Raw genomic sequence first — 7,322 nt, 5'->3', positions numbered from 1 at the left:
AAACAATCAAGGAACAATTTGTTTTCCAACATGTACAATTCAGATTGGAGTGATCATTCAAACTCTATGTGGTGGGAATCTCAAAAAGTCCAACAAGAAGGATATTGGCAGCCATATGAGGAGTTCTATTCAAGCCCTATGCAGCCACCACAACCTCATATACAACCTGCCCAAACAAATTCAGGTGCGCCTTTGTATAATGATACGCTTATTAAGTTACTGACCAATTTGTCTCAGGGGCAAGAAAATCAAAAGAAAGCAATGCAAAATCGAGACAAAAGGTTGAACCACTTGGAAAAGCAAATTGGGCAGATAGCGGAGTTCGTAGGACAATTTCGTGACCAAGGCAAACTCCCTAGTTCAACCATTGTAAATCCGATGGGAGGATTTGAAACCACCGATGCTATCACGTTAAGAAGTGCCAAAGAGGTTGGAACAGACCCTCAACCATCAAAATCACATCACAAGGAAGATGAAAGATTGCAATTTGAGGAAGAGGAGTTGGACAAAGCCACGGCAAGGGTGGAAACACCATTGCCACAGCCACCTCAAGATCCCAATTCGCCCACCATAGGTAAGGTTGTTCCAAATTTAATTATTTCTAACCCCATTCCACCAAAGGTCCTTATTCCTTGCAGGTTCATGAATTCCAAGGAAGAAGAAAGTGAAAAAGACATCTTGGAAGCCTTTCCAAAGGTGAAAAGTAGGGAATATCAAGAATTCATCAAAGAGGATGTTCTTGAGACAAAGAACCCCAAAGAAGTTGAATTTTATGACACAGGACAAGGAACAATCCTCACACCAAATCTGTCCAAGTGCAAAGTTCCTGAAACGTTCAAAGAAGATGTGTTTATCCTTGAGTTCTTGTTGGAGGACATAGGTAAGCCACCTCCTCCAATTGCAATTTCGTTTTATACTAACAGGTTGTTGATGATTCAGGCACCCAATCTTGAATTTAAACCATTTCCGGATCATTTCAAGTATCACCTCCCATTCAAAGATCAATTCCATGCCATGGGACCTAAGGGAGCTTAAAAGGAGGTATCGTCCGGCTGTACGACGTTAAAGCAAGCGCTACTTGGGAGGCAACCCATGCATTCAACAAAGGAAGACCGAGAAAGCACTCCAATTCCAGATTTGCGTTCCTAAACTCTTCTCTTTGTTGTTGATTTCGTTTCTGCCATGTTAGGTTGTTAGATGTTGTTTTGTTTGTTTGTTTGTTATTTGTGTGAGTCTATGCTTGAAACATTGAGGACAATGTTTGATTTAAGTGTGGGGGGGGTAACCAAAGTGTTTTGATGCAAATTCGTAGGGTTTTGTCACCCATAATTTCAAATGTTGTTTCTTGCTGTTTTTAGGTGTTTTTAGGCTGTTTTAGAGTGTTTTAGTATTTATTGATCTAAAAATCCGAAAAAATAAAAAAAAATTGTTTTGAAAACCCAAAACGAGTTGTTTTAAGTTGTTTTTGTGTGTTTGTTTGTGTCTTAGGGTACCTTCCAACACAATGATGAGGATTCGGTTTGTAATTGCATGACTGTTAAAGAGAATGATTAACATGGATGAAAGTTTGATATATTCTTTGGTTTATGCTTAGTTGTAGTTGACACTTATGACTTCACATGTAATCAAAAAGAAAAAAAAAATTAGTTTTTGTAACATGCTTGAAGGAAGGAACTCAAACAAATGCTACAACCTTGTGAGACTTGAGCCTAAACGTTTATTTGGAGAGTTCAAATCTGTGCATTCTTGCTTTCTAAAGTCGTTGCATGATCTCATTATTCTTTGCTTGGTTACTACTTAGAAGGCGTTTCATCATTTAGTTCCAAATACTAGAACTTATGCCAATTTCATTCAAAACATGTTATTGAATTGCATAACACCTATTCAAGATGAAGTTAGTAGTTACCACCATAGCCAAAAAGCCATCATTCCATGCATGTGTTTTTTTGTAGGTTTAACCCCGTTGAGCCTCGTTTAGCCTATGTTGTTTGTTAACCCACATTATCCTCACCTAGCCTAGATTAGGATTATCCATACCCTTGTTCTTAGAACGTAGTTAAGCATGACTCATGATGAATTCCTTTGGATCATGGTATTGCAGAAAGCTAAGTGTGGGGGAAGGATTCTTGATATGGGTATGTGCCAAAACTCATATTGAGGCACGGGTTAGGAGAAAAGAAAAAAAAAAAAAAAAAAAAAAAGAGAAAAATTCGTGCAAAATAGAAAGAAAAAAAGAAAAAGTTGTGAAAAGTATGAAAAGGAGTTGGAAGAGCATAAAATGAGCTCTAAGTTGTTGGTTAGTGAAGAAAGGGTCCAAAACGTTGCATTTGACCCTAAGTATGCATGTGTATTCCCCTTTGTGTTTAAAGTTATTTTCTGCACTCTAAAGTGAATTCTAAGTATCAAGTTCATTGCTTTGCTTACTATTGTTTAAAGAACGTTTGTTTTATCCTTTACCTTTCTTTGTTAGCAAATACCCCTAGCCCCGTTACAACCCTTGACTTTAATCTTGAGTGTTATGTGTTTCAATTTGTGGAGTTTAAAATTGGTACGAGCATATGGTGTCACTGGTTCTCGCATCTAAGTAGTAGCATTCCATTCATGAGATCATAGTGATAAACATGCTATTTAACTCCGAAAAGTGCTTTCGTTGTCATACATATATGTGAGCATTCGTTTTCATATTTACATCTATCTTCTCACATCTAACTAGTATAGGGTGTGTAGTCAGAAAATCTGTGTGAAAATTGAGTGCATATCTAGTAAGGAATTGAGGAAATTCTCTAAGGCATGTTACTACATTCAAAATCATGTTTTAATTGGTTATTTGTGAACTAATGAGTAGTGACTATGATTAAGTAAATGCTTAAGCGTAAAGATGGCTAAAATCTGTGGGAATGATGATTTTTAACATGTCATGTGCATTGGAAATCCCTGAGGCGATTGTTGGAAGGTGTAGATTGTGTTTTACTCGTTTTACTTCGTTTACTTACTTGTTTCATTTTGTTTTGCTCGAGGACTAGCAAAAGCTAAGTGTGGGGGAATTTGATAGGAGCATATTTATGCACCTTAGTTTAGCTTGTTCTTGTGCATTTAAAGTGTTTTTCCTTGGTAAAGTAGTCTTTTAAGCTAGTTTTATGTATTTTCAGGTTTTAAGGGCAAAGTATGCAAAAGGATGCATTTTGGAGCCTTTTGGAGCAAATTAGAGCTTGGAATGGACATCATATGCTTGGAGCCAAGAGGATGGACGAAATTGAAGATTTGAAGATGATGTTTCCTACTTGAACAAGGTTTCCTAGTTGAAGTAGGAAAGTCCCTAATGGAAATGGGTTTCCTAGTTGAAGATGGATTCCTAGAAGAATGAAGATTCCTACTCAAACAAGGTTTCCTACTTGAAGTAGGAAAGTCAAAATCCAAATGGTCTCAAGTGAAGCAACAAAGAAGTTTTCCAAGTCCAAGAAGGAAAAGGAGTCCAAGATGAAGAAGGAATGATGAAGACAAGGTTTCCTAATCCTAATAGGCAAAGTTTCCAAGTACAATGAGGAGTCCTTATCCATTTAGGGCACCTTATCCATTTAGGAAACCCTATCCTATCCTTGCCGTGGGTTTTATCCAATTCCCCTTAGTTTTAGGCTTTCTAGAAGCCCTAAACATTATCCCTAAGAAGGTGCCGCACCCTTATCTCTTTTTCCCTACAAATTTGGCACTTAAATCATGATTCTAGGAACCTTATCTTATCTCCTACAAAGGTGGCGCCCAAACCCTTCTAGAAATCTGATTTCCCTTGCCTTGCAAGGCATTCTAGAAGCCTTATCACATTATCCTTTACCTGCCGCACCTAGGAAGCATTGTCCCCTTGTATTTCTGATTTCTAAGCCTATTTCCTGGTGGATTTGGGTTATTCAAGTCCATATCTGATTACCCTAGGGTTTTAAGTGCCTATATACTCATATTAACCCCTAGATCAGAGGACCACCTCTCATACACCTTCATTCACTCCAGAAATTCGTCCAAACTTCTCCACACACTTGCCGCAGCCACCAAACAACCCTTTCCCTAGTTTTAGACCTTGGCCGCACCATCCCCTTCCCCTAAACACTACTACATCCCTCCATAACCATAAATCCATACACCTAAGGCCCTAAAACCTGTCCCTAGACCCTTGACGCACCAAGGAGGAGGAGAAGGAAACTCGGAAGTTCATGCAATTCAAGTTCGCGTCGCTGGAATTTCTAGGTGTTTCTTTTCCTTTGATTTCAATGATTAATTTCAATTCTCTTTGTCTTGTGCGTATGAGGAACTAAACCCCCCCTTGGCTAGGGGGGGATTCGAAATACATGTTTATGCTTGCAATATGATTTGATTACTTCTAATTGCGTTTCATAAGTTGTGAATTCAATTTACTTATCTATGTGAATTACATTGATTTGTGTGTGTTAGTTCAGAGTGCACGCTTAATTTTCATGCATAAATTGGATGCTAGGATATAAGGAAATTTCACCTAATCGTTATGGAATTATATTCACAAGTAGTAAAGGTTGATGATCTCAATCGTGTTAAGTAAATTCTTGGCATAAGTTTCATGCAATCATAGTAACAAGTGCTTCGTCAATGCTTATGGTTTTCATAGAACTTAATGATTCTTGCTTGGATCTCTATTATGCAATCATGTAGGGGACTTGTGGGGAATGTTTTGGGTTGTCGTATGCAATCATCCAATTCAATAACGTTAGGAAAATCTGAGGGTTAATTAGTGCAATTCACGGTTAATCTGGGGCGTTGAGAATTCATGGTTTATTGAAAAGCAATTAGAAATCGTTTTGTGTGCAAGTATAACATGTGTGGAGATGAACCCCTTAGCTAGCTTCCCATCCATTCATTAAATCCAAATTCGTTTAAAATCTGTTCGTTTCACAAAGTTTTAAGTTTTGCTTTTAAATTCGTCCAAAACCAATCCCCCTTTACTTTGTTGAGTCATAGTAGTTAGAAATCACTTTAGTTTGTGTTTTTAAGTGTCTTAGGTCAAGTTAAAACCAATTTTCGTCCAAAGTTGTGTCTAGTGTTCAAAACTGCCCAGATTGTATTTTTAAGGCAGTTTTGAGTGTTTTGGGGCTGTTTTGAGTCTTTTGGTTTGTTTTGGTGTTTTAAAGTTTAGTTTTGCATTCTTTGAGTCTAGTATAGTGTTTTAAACTTGTTTTTACGTATTTGAGTCAGTTTCCAAGTGATTAACAATCCCTCCTAATCCCCGGTCCAGAACGATCCCTACTTACATTCTTCACTATAATTGATAAAAAGAGGGTTTAATTTGTGTGCGTATAATTCTCACATCAGCTTTGCTGGGAGTGCGCCCTTATAGGAGAGGAAGAGTTGGGCATTATCTTCAGGTTTGCCTTGCCATAAAAGATGAAGGTCGACATATATAGGGATTTCCCAATAGCAAGTGGTGGTACCGTTCTTTTACCGTTGTCGACAAACGTTTTGATCCCGCAAATCCGGCTTTTTGAAATAGTGACGACTCTTCGATCTTTGAATGCGCCTCTTCGATTTCTGAGCAGACGCCCCTTCGATTTTTGAACGACGCCCCTTCGCTTTCTGAACGACACGTAGTAGTGCGGATGCGGCTCTGCTAGAGATCTTTTGACAAAGTTGCACGCGTTTTCTGAAAAGCAGAGAAAGCGTCGCCGAACTTTGCGCTTGTCGGCAAAAGTGTGTAGTTGCGATGATGGCCTCCACGTGTTTTCAACTTTGTCAGAGATCTTTTGACAAAGTTGAACGCGTTTTCTGAAAAGCCGAGAGATCGTCGCCGAAATTTACGCAGGAAAAATCCGGCTCTTCGGATCGGTGGCCGTGTTGCCTTGGCTTTTTATAGAGGTATCGATCACCACCAACATACACACTCTGAAGATTGCCCATTCTTGAAAATCGTCTCCGGCCCTTTGAAAATTTACTCCATCCCTTCTCTTTGAACACCTTTGAAAAATGACTAACTCATCGAACTTGTGCTTAGATTTGAGTCTCAGCAGCGATCCGGTTGCGCCCCGTCAAGGTAATGTATGGCGCCCTTCTTTCTTATCTTCTAACGGTCCTCTTTCAGGAGAAGACTCCATGATGACGGATGCAACAACAGCTACGATAGTAGCTCGGAACCTCCTCACTCCCAAAGATAGTCAGCTGCTTTCAGGACGGTCCGATGAGTTGGCCGTTCAAGAGTCCCTGGCTCTCAGTGTTCAGTGCGCTGGCTCTGTGTCCAACATGGGCCAACGCCTACTTGCTCGCTCCCGTCAGGTTGAATCATTGATGGCGGAGGTGGAAAATCTTAAGCAGGAGATCAAACAGCTTAAGTACGAGAATAGAAGTTTGCATGTGCTTGCAAATAACTATTCGTCGGGCATGAAGAGGAAGCTTGATGAGATGCAAGAATCTCAAGGTCGAATGCAAAGTGACCGTCAACGGCTTGCGTCTTTCTTCCAGAGGCACCTTTTTCCTGGGTCATCCAGCGTTCCGCCAAGTTTTGAGGCCTCGAATGCTCTATCTCCGATGCCTTCCGCTCCGATGCCTCCTGCTCTGATGCCTTCTGCTCCGATGCCTTCCGCTCCGATGCCTTCTGCTCCGATGCCTTCCGCTTCTAGAGTTTTGCCTCGTGGTGGGTCTTCACGCAAACAACCTTTGTGAAGACTCCATCTTTCTCCTTGTTGTTGATACATTTGTAATTTCTCGAAAATCAATAAACAAGCTTTGTTTTATTCACTGTATTGGGTTGCCTCCCAAGTAGCGCTTTCTTTTACGTCTTGCAGCCGGACGAGACCTTCTTAGGCTCAATTGGAACCCACAGCATGGAATTTATCTTTGAATGGGGGGTGATACTTGAGATGATCCAGTAATGGTTTAAATTCTAAAGTGGGTGCCTGAATCATTAACAACATATTAGTATAAACCAAAATTGAAATTCGGGGAGGTGGCTTACCTGTGTGCTCCGACATAAACTCAAGAATAAACACCCATTCGAAAGTTGTAAGACTAGAAATTTCAGCTAGATTTGGTGTTTTGAGCGTTATGACTTGTCCTGTGTTATGAAATCCAATTTCTTTGCGAATTGTTGTCTCAAGTATATCCTCTTTGATGAATTCTAGACATTCCCCAGTCACATCTTGCTCTTGATTCTTTGGAAAGGATTCGAAGATGCCTTTCTCACCCTCTTCTTCCTTGGATTGCATGATCCTGCAAGGAATAGGGACATTCAGTGGAACGGGGTTAGAAATAATTAACTTTGGAACAACCTTACCTGAATTGGATGGCGTAGGTGCAATAGGTGCCTGCGGCAA

This window comes from the organism of the source record quoted next, unplaced genomic scaffold, assembly GCF_019419815.1.
Source record: "Pyrus x bretschneideri cultivar Hongxiangsu unplaced genomic scaffold, Pyrus_bretschneideri_v1 Contig68, whole genome shotgun sequence".
In the NCBI taxonomy this organism is placed as follows: domain Eukaryota; kingdom Viridiplantae; phylum Streptophyta; class Magnoliopsida; order Rosales; family Rosaceae; genus Pyrus; species Pyrus x bretschneideri.
The sequence above is the reverse complement of the archived record's forward strand: the minus strand, read 5'-3'. Positions refer to the sequence as shown.